This window comes from Hesperophylax consimilis, chromosome 16 (assembly GCF_061612785.1).
Source record: "Hesperophylax consimilis isolate HC1 chromosome 16, BYU_Hcon_1.0, whole genome shotgun sequence".
Taxonomy (NCBI): domain Eukaryota; kingdom Metazoa; phylum Arthropoda; class Insecta; order Trichoptera; family Limnephilidae; genus Hesperophylax; species Hesperophylax consimilis.
The window spans coordinates 1,834,411-1,847,318 of NC_142851.1; the positions used below are offsets into that span (position 1 = coordinate 1,834,411).

At 34.8% G+C, this 12,908-nt stretch overlaps 1 protein-coding gene across 1 annotated transcript in view; it reads right to left on the reverse strand.

Annotated features, from left to right (window-relative positions):
* Nucleotides 1-8,883, reverse strand: part of sas (stranded at second transmembrane protein) — a 117,768-nt gene extending 108,885 nt beyond the window's left edge. The window contains exon 1 of the mRNA XM_089640799.1: nucleotides 8,546-8,883. The gene's annotated coding sequence lies outside the window, so the exon portion shown is untranslated. The remainder of the gene's footprint in view (nucleotides 1-8,545) is intronic.
* Nucleotides 8,884-12,908: the final 4,025 nt, after the last annotated feature.

A 12,908-nucleotide genomic window follows, 5' to 3' on the forward strand; every position in this document is an offset into this window, starting at 1 on the left:
CTAGGCGACCAAATTTTCAAACCAAAAACACATGATTTTGCATTACTACGTATGGCATCGCCTTAACGTGTTTTCTGCTTCATAGATATTTTTGATTTAGGCGGCAGTCCCATACGAGATGAATTGGTCGTAGAGGTTCCCAGTAATTAATGAATTCTTGCAGAGTCCCTCTCTGGCGGTACTCACTTCTCCGCTGTGTCACGGTGACACCAGGAATCAGGAACCGGACACGGAGATGCAGACAACAGTTAGCACAGAACAGGTTGCTATAGTGTACGGCGGTAGAGTCACTAGCGGCAGCCCCACATACAGCCCGAGTGCAGCCTCCAGCGCCGAACCTGAGCGGGTACAGTGAGTATAGGCTGCAGAAGAGGCACTCCAAACCATTACCAATCTAGGCCACCTCAAGTACCTACCTAACTAACCACTATCCACCTGTGTACCGTGTGCGGTGCACGGGGAAAATTACAACAAAAATATTGCAAATTTATCAAGAATCTTTTCAAATTATTCATAACCCGGTTAAATACAGGATACTAAATTAATGAATCGATAAGTTTCCTGATAAACTTTTATTAAAAGTACAGAATTGAAATGTTGCAAAATGGCTTTGGCCGTGTTTAGTTACCAAATCTGAATATCCAGGTACTTCGTCACCTTCCTCCTCTTCGTCTCCTTCTCCTCCCCACTCTCTTCAGCTTCACAACATAGCCCAATTGGGGATGCCATAGTCTCACTGGCTCCAGACGGTTGGGAGCAGTTCTTGTAGATACGGTTTAACATTTAAAAAAAAACTTTAAAAATACCAATGTGTCAATGTAATCATGATGTCAAAACACGTGTTCATTAAAATCCTTTCATTTTCGCATTTCGTCATTTTATATTTATATGATAAACGCAGGTGCACGAACACGTGTTCTGATATTATTACGAATTTACTAAAAGTTTATAAGGAAACGGCCTGCAATCCTTTTTTTAACCGGATTACGAATAATTTCAGGAGATTCTTAATAAATGAGCAAAACTTATTTTTCTCACTGTGCGACTGTCCTCTATCTTTCGGCGCACTAATTACTGGGCATTATTCGAATCGGTTCACATTGCACTCGAGACAATTACTGTTGTGTTCTGTGTTGTTGTTCTCTTCCCATAGTCTCCTCTAGCCCCGCGCGAAATAGACAGACAATGTGGCATACATCAAGCGGCTGAATGAAGCAATAATTGGCCCGGTTCAGTTAGCGCAATTTGAACTCCAATTGAGTGTGGTTCGCACACTCGCCAATTCTCCCAAATAATTGGAAAACAAATAACTTCCTCCCATAGACATGGTAAATGCTTCCACCCCATAAGTCACAGAAAAATAAAATAATAACGGTCTCAAACTGGGAATCGAACCCAGGATCTCTGTCTTACCGGGACAACGTCTTTCACCACTCGTTCATTGAGTTCCTAATTATTTTACGTCACTTGTCGATCTCATATTTCAAATACAGAATTAACAATATTATCTTGCAACTAAAATACGTCTGATGTATCCCGTATAAATAAAAATCGGTTATGTTTATCCGAGACGCTATCTGGGTTACAAAGCAATTCTATAGAACTTTGTGATCATTCTTTCAGATCGATAAAAATTAGGTCGCATTGGTCGAGTGGTTAATACGATGTCCTGGTAAGACAGAGATTCTTGGTTCGAATCCCAGTTGGGACCGTTACCTTTTTAATTTTTCTGTTTCACGTTTCGTTCAGATTTGTTAGTATTATCTTCTTCTTCAAATATTACATTGATTGGTATAACCTTCAAAAGTTAATAAAAGAAGAGCTGTTCCGATAAAAAAATTATTACTTTACCCGCCTCACCAGACTAAGACTGTTTCTGTATTCCTTCGTTATGTGGGAATCCCGCATTGCGTACACTATTGTGTGCAACTTCAGAAATTCAATAATGTAATTAAGTATATAAATAATATAAGAACTTATTTTCACAATGTGTTCGTGCACGTGCACACAATGCACATGTCGCATCATAATCCCAATCGGAACATAACCAACATGTTTTGGAAAGTTGGAAAATAGACATGTGTTTTTTTTTTATTTAAGTGATAACAAATTGCAAAATAATAACAATAAGGTTTATAATTAAAAATACATCATTCCCTACGAGTTTAATAAAACTCATTTTGGCCAAGATAACATTATACAATTAGGTGATAACTCACAAAAGCGGCGCTATAAAAATTGTCCAATATTATTATTATTATTTTTCTTTTTTTTCGGAATAACTTTATTGAGTAAAACCTCAAATTGTAATATTTAAATATTGAAGACAATATTAGTGATTTCTAAACGAAAATCTGAAACAGAAAAATCAGAAAAGGAAACGGTCACATCTGGGACTCGAACCCAGGACCCTTGTCTTTCCGGGACAGTGCTCTACCAACTGAGCTAATGGGTCCCTATTCCCCTCGGTCACTTTTAACTGTATCATACTTCGAATAAGAACTACGAACATTGTTCCTATTCTATTCTGGAGTTAAACGATCAATCGTTTTCGTATGCGCCGTCTTCGAGTGAAAAACTACTAGTCGTCGCGACTAACTTTTTCGAATGTTTCAATTTTACGTATTCTTGAGCGTCGAACGGTCGAAGTTGGTAGAAGAGATGATTATATTGGCACCCCTGTGAATATTGTCTATGTTCCTGATGTTTTTGGGATTTCTATGGTGTGACTGTCAAACAGACAATAGTTATTCGTTATTCAAAACAGAAATGGCTGCGGGTCATATTACAAATTGCCAAAAGCAACTCTTAATTAAGCTTGTAAGCTCCGATAAAGACTAAGTAAGTGGGAAATTTTCACCCACTTTTACATTTGCGGAATCCGCGCGGTAAAACAAAAATTGACAGCTAGACTACATTTTGACAGCCAATTCCATAGAAACGCCAACAACCTACCACTCGCTGCCCTGGTTCTACTGGTTGCACCCAGTAGATGTTGTGTGGAATGACTTTTGACGTTTGGCGTCAAAGTATGTACCTTCGACCAATTTCGGGAATAGCAACGACGACCAACGTACGTACTTTCGACGGCGATTACGAGCGCCCTCGATTCAGGAATAGAGCCCGACGACCACGATTCGGAATTGAAACGTTGCTTGAAATGGCTTAAGCCGTGTTTGGTGACCAGATCTGAATAGTCAGGTACTCCCCCACCTTCCTCTCCCCTCCTCAATACCTCCAGTCTCGCAACATACCCCAATTGGGGATGCTATAGTCTCACTGACGGTTGGGAGCTGTTGGGACTCTTGTGGTATTCACATAAAACAAACAACTTAAATTAAAATATTTTTTAAATTCATTAAGAAAGATATACAGAATTTAGAGAAGATGTTTTCAAAAATATATTTACTCGTTGAATTCTGCCCATCCAATGAAGCGTTTTCAACAATTTCGGTAAAAAATAAAGAAATTACCGAACACTTAATTGCTCTTCCGTGCCTAACTAGCATACTAATGGTACCATTAAAGGTAATTCACTCCACTAACTAATTATGCAACTCGTTATGTTTGCTTTTAGTATATTATATATTTTACTGCGAATAAACTATAGGAAGCAAACTTCTAGGTTCTTCCTCGTTACATTTTACAATTACCTATGCACATATTAACTAACACATTTAACGTTGGTTGTCTTTAAGGGTTGTTTTTCGGATTGCGTTTCCTCATTTTTTTAATCAACTTAATGACTACTGTAAACTGTAAGGTTGTCCTATTGTTCTCATTACTACATATGCAGGAACCTCTGCATATTATTTATAAGTTAATTCAATGATTAGATACGGAATAGTTTTTTTGCGAAATTTATTAAACGCCATCCAAAATGCAGAATCAAAACAGTCTTAGTCTGGTGAGGCGGATAATGAAAGCCACGTAATAATATTTTTTAACCGCTTTTCTTTTGATAACTTTTGAAGGTTGTAACCATCAATGTAATATATCATCGAAGATGAAGATTTTAATGAAACATGAAACATAATAAAATACAGTAAAATAAAAAGGTAACGGTTTCAACTGGGATTCGAACCCAGGATCTCTGTCTTACCGGGATAAAGTATTTAACCACTCGACCAATGCGACCTAATTTTTATCGATCTGAAAGAATCATCACAAAGTTCTACATAATTGTATTGTAATTGTAACCTAGATAGTGTCTCGGAAAAACATAACCGATGTTTATTTATATGGGATATCTATTTAATTTTAGTTGCAAGAAAATATTGTCAATCCTGAATTTGAAATATGAGATCGACAAAACTGACGTATAATAATTAGGTCTCAATGATCGAGTGGCTAAAGAAGTTACGGAAAGACAGAGATCCCGGGTTCGATTCCCAGTTGTGACCGATATCTTTTTATTTTTCTATGTCTTGTTCTGTTTCACGTTTCGTTATCTTCTTCTTCAATGACGAATTATTGTACATTTATCCTGACGAAGAACTCATTGGTTTCGAAACATGTCGATCCTTTTTGATTAGATAGTGATGTTCACAAAGTTATATATTTTAATAAAATTAAAATGACACCACAAAGTGATTGACACATCATTAAATAAAAGAGAAAAATGTTTTTTAAATTCTGCGAGATGCTATTTGGATCGCGGTTATTGTAATACATAGTCAACAACCTTGGCATTGAACGATGTGACTTGACCGGTATAGTAGGTATCTTTCTACCTAGCATCGCAGTGTAGTGAAGTAAAGTAGGCGCCGTTGCACTTTCTAAGGAACAGCTAACGGTCAAGCGAGCCCCGGGGCTATGCCCCTCCCGGGGCACTTTCTAACAGCCGCCCAGCCAGATCTAGTCGTTGCCTTTCTACCGCCTCGGGAAATGACTTGCAAATGACAGATAAAACTGAGAATGACTATTGCTTGTTATTTGTTTGACAACACTCTGACCCCAAAACTACGCAGTTAGAAAGCTGAAACTGACAAATCAATATATTATGCATATATAAATACACTTAAGACTATTGTGACACTTAATGATATGTTAAATAAGTGTACCTACCTAACTACCTATGTATCACAAACGACATTCGATCTTTATAACGAATTGAGGTGATTTTAAGGGTAAACGTAATGTACGTTATAATTTAGGCTAATTATTTTATGAAAATACACTTTTCTATAGTTATGCTTTAAAATATTAAGACGAATTATTTGTTTGCGCCAGTGCATTCTCAATATGAATATGAGTTAATAGTTTTGTCAATATAAAACCTCAATTCTTTCAAGAAACGCACATACTCGTAAATACAATATTGGGTTTAATCACCGATAAAACTTTTTCTAAAAAAAAAATTCTAACCTTAAAATCATGATCGTCCGAAATGGGACCTAGAATAATTTAGTATTCTTGATCTAATCATATGCTGCAATAGAATAGGTACGTGGACGGCATTCGTGGTCGAGTTGTAAGGCTCCCGACTATGAATTCGGAGGCTAAAGGTTCAAATCCCAGCGTGCGAAAGTTTCAATTGCAAAGTTTGTACATTCAAATTTTTCACAGACATCCTCTCTAGGGTTTCCCAATCTGAGGGGGCCTGTAGTTTTTGAACATTTGTATTAATTAATTAACTTAATTAAATTTTCTAATTAGTTGTGTTTTTTCACAAATAATTGATTTGACACGTTCCAGAATGGAATATACACTCGACAACCATTCAGGATTGAAACGTTGCTTGAAATGGCTTTAGCCGTGTTTACTGACCAGATTTGAATGCCAGATACTTAATCGCTTTCCTCTTCCCTATCTACTCCCCCCCGTACTGCTTTCAACCTCACAACATACCCAAATTGGGGTTGCCATAGTATCACTGGCTCTAGACAGATTGGATAAGTTGGGAATCTTGTGCGGTATTCAACTAAATCCTATTTTTAATGTATAATATTTTCATGTTAAGCTAGGAATAGGAATTATAGGATTCCTATAGGATTATAGGAAGCTAAAAATGTTTGTGACGATATGGAAATTCCAGACAAAGCTGTTCAAATTGATGTCAAAGCTGTCGGTCGAAAGTATTCAATTTGCTGCTTAAAAACATTTTTTCTTTTGAAGATTGATTTTAAAGGTTTTTTCCTTATGTAATGTTTATAGCGTCACACATTTTTATTTTATCTTTTAGATCGGGACGAAGTTTCCGTTTTGGGACAGTCAAACTTCCTTACATAAATATTTTTAATTGAATAAGAAAAATCGACAATATTAATTCGATGTGTTTTACTAATTTTAAATTATTAATTATATTTTGTTAAATTCATAGCTAGTAACTAACCAAAAATGATTCATACCTGCATAATATTACGCGTTAAAACATGAATAGTAAGTTTTGAGTTTGTCCTGGAACCGTGAGGTTATTAATTATTACTCAAATTCTCTTTCTCATTTACTTCTAGATCGAATACTTACTTAAATAAATTTCCATCCGGAGGACTAGCACGGACGATTGAAAAAGCCCAATGTCAATACGATATTGATGAAATCCGTCATCTATAGTCAGTTAGAGATATTTGCGAGCACGGTCAGAATATGATTCCGACAGTCGGTAGACAAAAGCTGCTACTTTTAGCGCGGCCTCCAAGGTATTTATATCTGTCAATATGCACGACTTTTTGGATTATGTCGTTTGTTGTGCAAAATAACTGCTTTATTAATGAATGGGGTGAGCTAACTAAGCTCATAGAACTGAAAGAAATCGTATACACGATCCGTAGACTTAATTACTTCACCTAAGACCCAATCAATTAATTCTGTTCCAGCTTCGAGAAACAAAGTTGTTAGTTATGACTTATGGCCTCATGAAATAATTAACTGCCTTTTAGTGTCAAAAAGTACATGCGAACTGCACATGTATATTAACGTTAATGTTGCGATTCGACATTGTCAATTTATTAGTATTTTTAACTGATATTTAGGGATGTCAATTCAAGTCTCGGTAAAACGGTATAAAATTATCAAACCGATATCGTAAAGTTATCGATTTCACTGTGCTAGACCCCCTGAACCGTTAAATATAATACTTCGCAGCCATCAAATCTTAGACAAAAACGTCAATTACTCGATTACCGGCGAATGTAAGTTCACCATTACGGTTTTTTTTATAACGTCTATTGAACTGTTTTTTAACAGCGTAAAAATATATCGTGTGGTTAATTGGAAGAACCATCAAATTAATGGTTGAATTAACCCCAATTACTACAGAATAAAGTTAAAGGTTATGAACCGAAAAAAATATTGTTTCTTGCATTCATCGTACACCATTTTCTGGTATACTTAATTAGGCATGTACATACTAGATAATTACGAAAGTAGGAACCTAATTTAATGTTCTACTATATTACGTGGTGAAATTTTACGGCTAGGCGTTGTCGAAATCAACGGATTTCGTAATAAGAATTTAATTCAATTTTGACAGGAGATTTAATTCAAACGCAGCTATGAGTCTGATTGCAATTTTGTTGATCTGATAGAAATATAGGTTAGGTTAGGTGATAGAAAGGTTAGATTCAAATAAAGTCTAGTTTTTCTAATGTAACCTCTTGCTTCTGAACTAGGTAGGTAGGTACCTACCAATTAATAAAATTTATTAAAATCATATATATTTCCAATTAAACCTACGTAGTTGTTTTATAATTTGAAATTAATATGATGACACCTGACTTAAATAAAATATTTAATACGAACACCGCATTGTTCCAACCACCTGGGGCCAGTGGGACTATGGCATCGCCAATTCGGGTAAGTTTTGGTGCTGAAGAGAGTGGGGAAAGCGAAGAGAGTGGGGAAAGCGAAGAGAGTGGGGAAAGCGAAGAGAATGGGAAGTACCTGGCTATTCAGATCTGGTCACCAAACACGACTAATGCCATTTAAACAATATTATTATTCTGAAAGGTTATATTTCACCATTGTAATACTTAGGATGGGTTGTTTCGCAGAATTTGAACGATTCATCAAATTTCAATGTTCATTTTCGGGTTCTGTGAATGTCCTATTCAAGTTCTGTTATTATATCATTATAGGCTAGTTGCTTGACAGAACTTTGAAAAATTCACAAAACGTTAATATCAACTTTGAAATTTGAAGAATTGTTCAAATTCTTCGAAACAACCCGTCCTTGGAGTATATGGTACACCGAAGTGAAGTTCATTTTCCATAAAACATAATTTATTTATAACAAGTGTATTTTGTAATTATAAAACTCTGCAATTTTTACATATTATGTAAAAATTGAAGTGTAAGTTATGAAGAAATTATGAAGATATATGGACCAAATAAACATAAATAAATTAAATTTGTTCTTACTTAGCGTTTTGGTTTTTACAACGCCTCAAGTCGGGCTAATCCCTAATTACCTATTCATTTTGATACATACTAGATTCTTCTACAAAAAACATCTTCTTTGCAAAATTATATTTATGAACTCAATCATTCTTCAATACTGGATACAATAACTGTAAAATACAATGTAAAAAAGAAGAAAAAAAACCTTTTATACTCCGTGCGTGAATTCCAAGAGATTCCAAAACAAAATAAACAAACACGTTAGATTTTTGTAATACCCCAACTGCTTTATCCAAATCACAATCCATTCACTGGCCAATAACTCTACCGATTTAAAATGAAAATACCGGTCGAATAATAATTAATAGGCCACACCGAAAAGTTTTATTTTGAATAATAACTGGTAATTATTATTATTGGATTTTGTTTGCACTTTGTTGAATAGTAATTGTATATGGTTTTGTTATTTTTGTCACGTTGGTGGTAAACGAACCCGAGTTTGTTTGAAATGTCTAATTTGAGCGGGAGAGTAGAGCTGACGGCTGCGCGCGACTCCAACAAGAAAACTGACTTTGGTTAGGTTTGTGTTCGGCCTACCTTTGCAGATGGCCACCCGTACCTACCCAATACTTCAGGCCGCGGAGTGGGATGAAGGGTGTGCCGCTAACCGCTAGCTTCATATTTATTATTTTGTATTAAAATTTGTAGGAAGAGCAACGACATGGACTTAGGCAGTAGAATTATAATAACTCTGCGTTTCAACTTAATTACTACAAGAAACAACTATTTACGTCGGGGGAGATGGTAAAAGATGCATTAGATTCCATTTTTCTCAAAAAAGTTCGAAATTTCCCTTTTCAAAAATGTTTTTCAAAATACCATTTTGGATTTTGTTAGGACGGAGTGTCATTTGCCGAAAGGCTCTGCAGCAATCTAAATGCGCACAAATCATTTTAAATAACCCAAACTAAGAACCTAATAACCTTTTTGTGCATGTCCCCCGACGTCAATAGTTACGAAACTTAACTTAAAGTTAACGGAGTAGATACGAAAATTTTACTCATTCATTTTGAATTAATAATAGTGAATTTAAACAAAATAAGGAACAAAGTTATCTTCCGTCTGGTTCTTCAAATTTCACATATTCATTTATTATCTTCGGAATTACCTAAAAATTAAAAACTTTTTTCCAATTTATTTTTTACGGAGAAAGTATAATTAATATTTGATGAAATTTTAATTATTCCTAGTATATTAACATTTTCTGGACTTTTCAGTTTGAATAAAAATCATTTTCAGCTTCGAAAACATAAGTAAGGAATGCCGTTTTTTTCAACCTTCACTCTAGCTATTTGAGTAAGTGAATATGATCGTGACTTATCGTCCCGAGCCGTCACTATTACTTTTTTTCTTTTCTACATTTGTAAAGAGAATTTATTTTAGAATATTTTCAATTTGGTTAATTTGAGTTTGCTATTGAATTTCCAAATAACAGATGCAAATTCAAGATGAGATCTTACGTATGCCATATATAGTAGTTCAATTGTAAAAGGTTTATTAAAAGGTTTTGTGGTGCGTAGAATGAACCCCGTATGTTTGTAGGCTTTTTCTACGATGTATTCAACATGATCTTTAAATAACGATTGAGAGTCAATACTCCACGGTACTTTACCACGAAGGTTCACATGATCGTACAATTATTTATCTGACGTCTTCAACTCCTTCCATAATAAAGATTAGTAGGTAGATTACTGTAGTATGTAGTTTTTACATGTTTTAAAGATGTTTTCATATGTTTTAACTCCACAAAATTTCCATAAATAAAAAACATTTTTTTTAAAACACTAAAACAAAAAATATTATTTTAATGACGTCACAACCCCACGGGCACACCATTTCTCCGCTCAACGCGCCTCGCACAGGTAACCGCTGTAAAGAAGTTTAGTGAGGAGCAAATGAGAGGTCCGCCCGCCGCATTAGGAATAGACGGATGCGAGGGAGACGGGGATAGTTTCACCTGCACATAGCTATAGCCTGGTATCTTCAGTCAATAGATCCTCCACCAACACCGACCTCATCTACTCTAACGTCTTTCTATCGCGTTATGGGGAACTCAAGGTCAGTGGGATTTAGTCGGATCTCGGAGCAATGTAAATGTATTGGTTCCAACAATAATATAATAACATAAGTGCCCTGAAGCACGGACGTATATATAGCTTTGATAAGGGGGGGGTCCGCAAATTAAAAAAAAATATATAAGGTCATGTTTTCGTGAAAAAAATAGTCAGTCTTAATCAATCAGCCTTTATTTTTAAATATTATATATACCGGTCAGTGGTTGAGTGGGCATAGCGCTTGGGTCTCACCCGAGCGTCGCGTGTTCGATTCCTCGGCTGGCTAAGTCCTCCATCACAACACAAGCAACATTTTCGGCTTTCTGTGGTGGTAGTAGGAGATTTTCAAACATTGTTGGGTTATTCGTAACCTGGGAATGTTTGTCTTTCTTTTAAAAAAAAAAAAAAAAAAAAAAAAAAATCATTCAGTCTCTGATATTTGAACTAAAAATAAACATAACATAATTATCGCTCCTTATTTAAATAAAATCGCTTCGTTTATAACATAAAAAAAGAAATAACATAAAATAAAAGGTGGAAAACAAAATAACTTTTTTTTATACCTAATTTGTTAAGGTACACTAAACAAAAATACTCTTTCATCTTAAGAACAAATAATTTGTTTTAAAATTGAAACACCTTTTATTTAATCACATAACCAAATAATTTATTCTAAACTTTGGTCATATTGTAAGGCACTCTTTTTAATGAACTACAATTATAAAATTAAAATCAAAAAGTATCATCCTACCTACAATAACAAAATATTTTTAATGCAAATAATACTTAATGTATGAAAAAAATAAGCGTTTTCTCTCAAGCTAAATGAAGAGCTTTCATCTTAAGAACAAAATAATTTCTTTTAAACTTTGGTCGTATTATTATGACACTCTTTTTAATGAACTACAATATAATTAAAATTAAAAATTACCTACCTACCTACAGTAACACTAACAAAATATTGTAAATTCAAGTTATACATGAAAATAAATGTAGTTTTCTCTCAAACAAAAAAAACTGACACGAGATTCATTGTTTTACAACTACTATTAATTAAAAATTATCATTCCTTATTTCAAATAAATGGTTGTGCTTTTTTAAATAAGTTATAACTTCTTCGTAAATAATATAAAAAAATAAACAGTATCTAGGTATTACCTGTGTGAACATTATTAACGAATAACATAAAATAAAAGGTAGAAAACAAAATTACTTTTTTAGGTGCACTAATTTCTTTAGGTACCTACCTACACTAAACAAAAAATACTCTTTCATTTTAAGAACAAAATAATTTCCTCTAAACTCTGGTCATTTTGTATGGCACTCTTTTTAATGAACTACAATATAATTAAAATTAAAAAGTACCATCCTACCTACAATGACAAAATATTTTTAATGCAATAATACTTATTTGAATATAATGAAAATAAAAAGTGTTTTCGTGGCTCGCAGTTCAGTGCACCGAACATGTCCGACCGCAGGACGAAATCTCCCGAATTCAGTTTCGGTTTCGGCCGTAGTTTCGGCTGGATGGCGGCCGAAACCGAAACTAAGCCGAAACTCGTTTTTTGGCCGAAACTAGGCCGAAACCGAAACCGAAAGTTCGGTCGGACACTACTTTAAAGTAATACATTTAGTCTTTTACGTTTAATTGCTAACTGATTAATAATTTCTTCGGAATCAAGTTGCACCGCCAGATCTCGGTGTACGCTCATTAAAGCCAGACCAGTAAGTCTTTCGTCGCCCATTTTATTTCTTAGGTAAGTTTTTAACCTCTTTAATGTAGAGAAAGATCTTTCAGGGGTTGCAGTGGACACTGGGAGTGTGGCTAAAATAATTAGAAGCTTTTTTATTAAAGGGAAAAACTGATCATCGCAGTTATCGATGGTGTCGATCACAGTTGCAGGTTTTTGTGCTACAGATTTCCAGTGATTGTGCCATATCTCATATTCACTCAGAAATATTGTGCCTTTATTTTCCCCACCCAGAAATGTTTGTGTAATCTTGTTAAGATTTTCTTTTATCCTGGAGTCATTACTGGTTTTTTCAGGTAGCAGCATTTGAATTCCTTCGATCGTCGATTCATGTGGTTTAAAACGAGCGTCGAGTTCTGTAATAACATGATCAATGAAAGGGTAAAACACATTTCGTCGGTAGTATATTTCGGCAGTTTCTGCTGCAATATTATTGCGCAGGGTTTGCCTTCCAGTTATTCTTGGCATTACTATATCGCTTGAACTCATCTGCTGTGCTTGCTCAAAAAGAATTGCGAACTGACTTTCGTTCCGAACATTTAGTAAAGTCGTTTTTACATTTTTTGTATATTCGCAAATGTTGGTCAAATCGACATTGACTTTCTGCATTGCTTTGTTAAGGTTTGCTGTATATGAAAAAACTTTTCTCAGTATAACTAAAGAAACAATAAACTGGCTGTTATCCATAGCGATTTGAAGA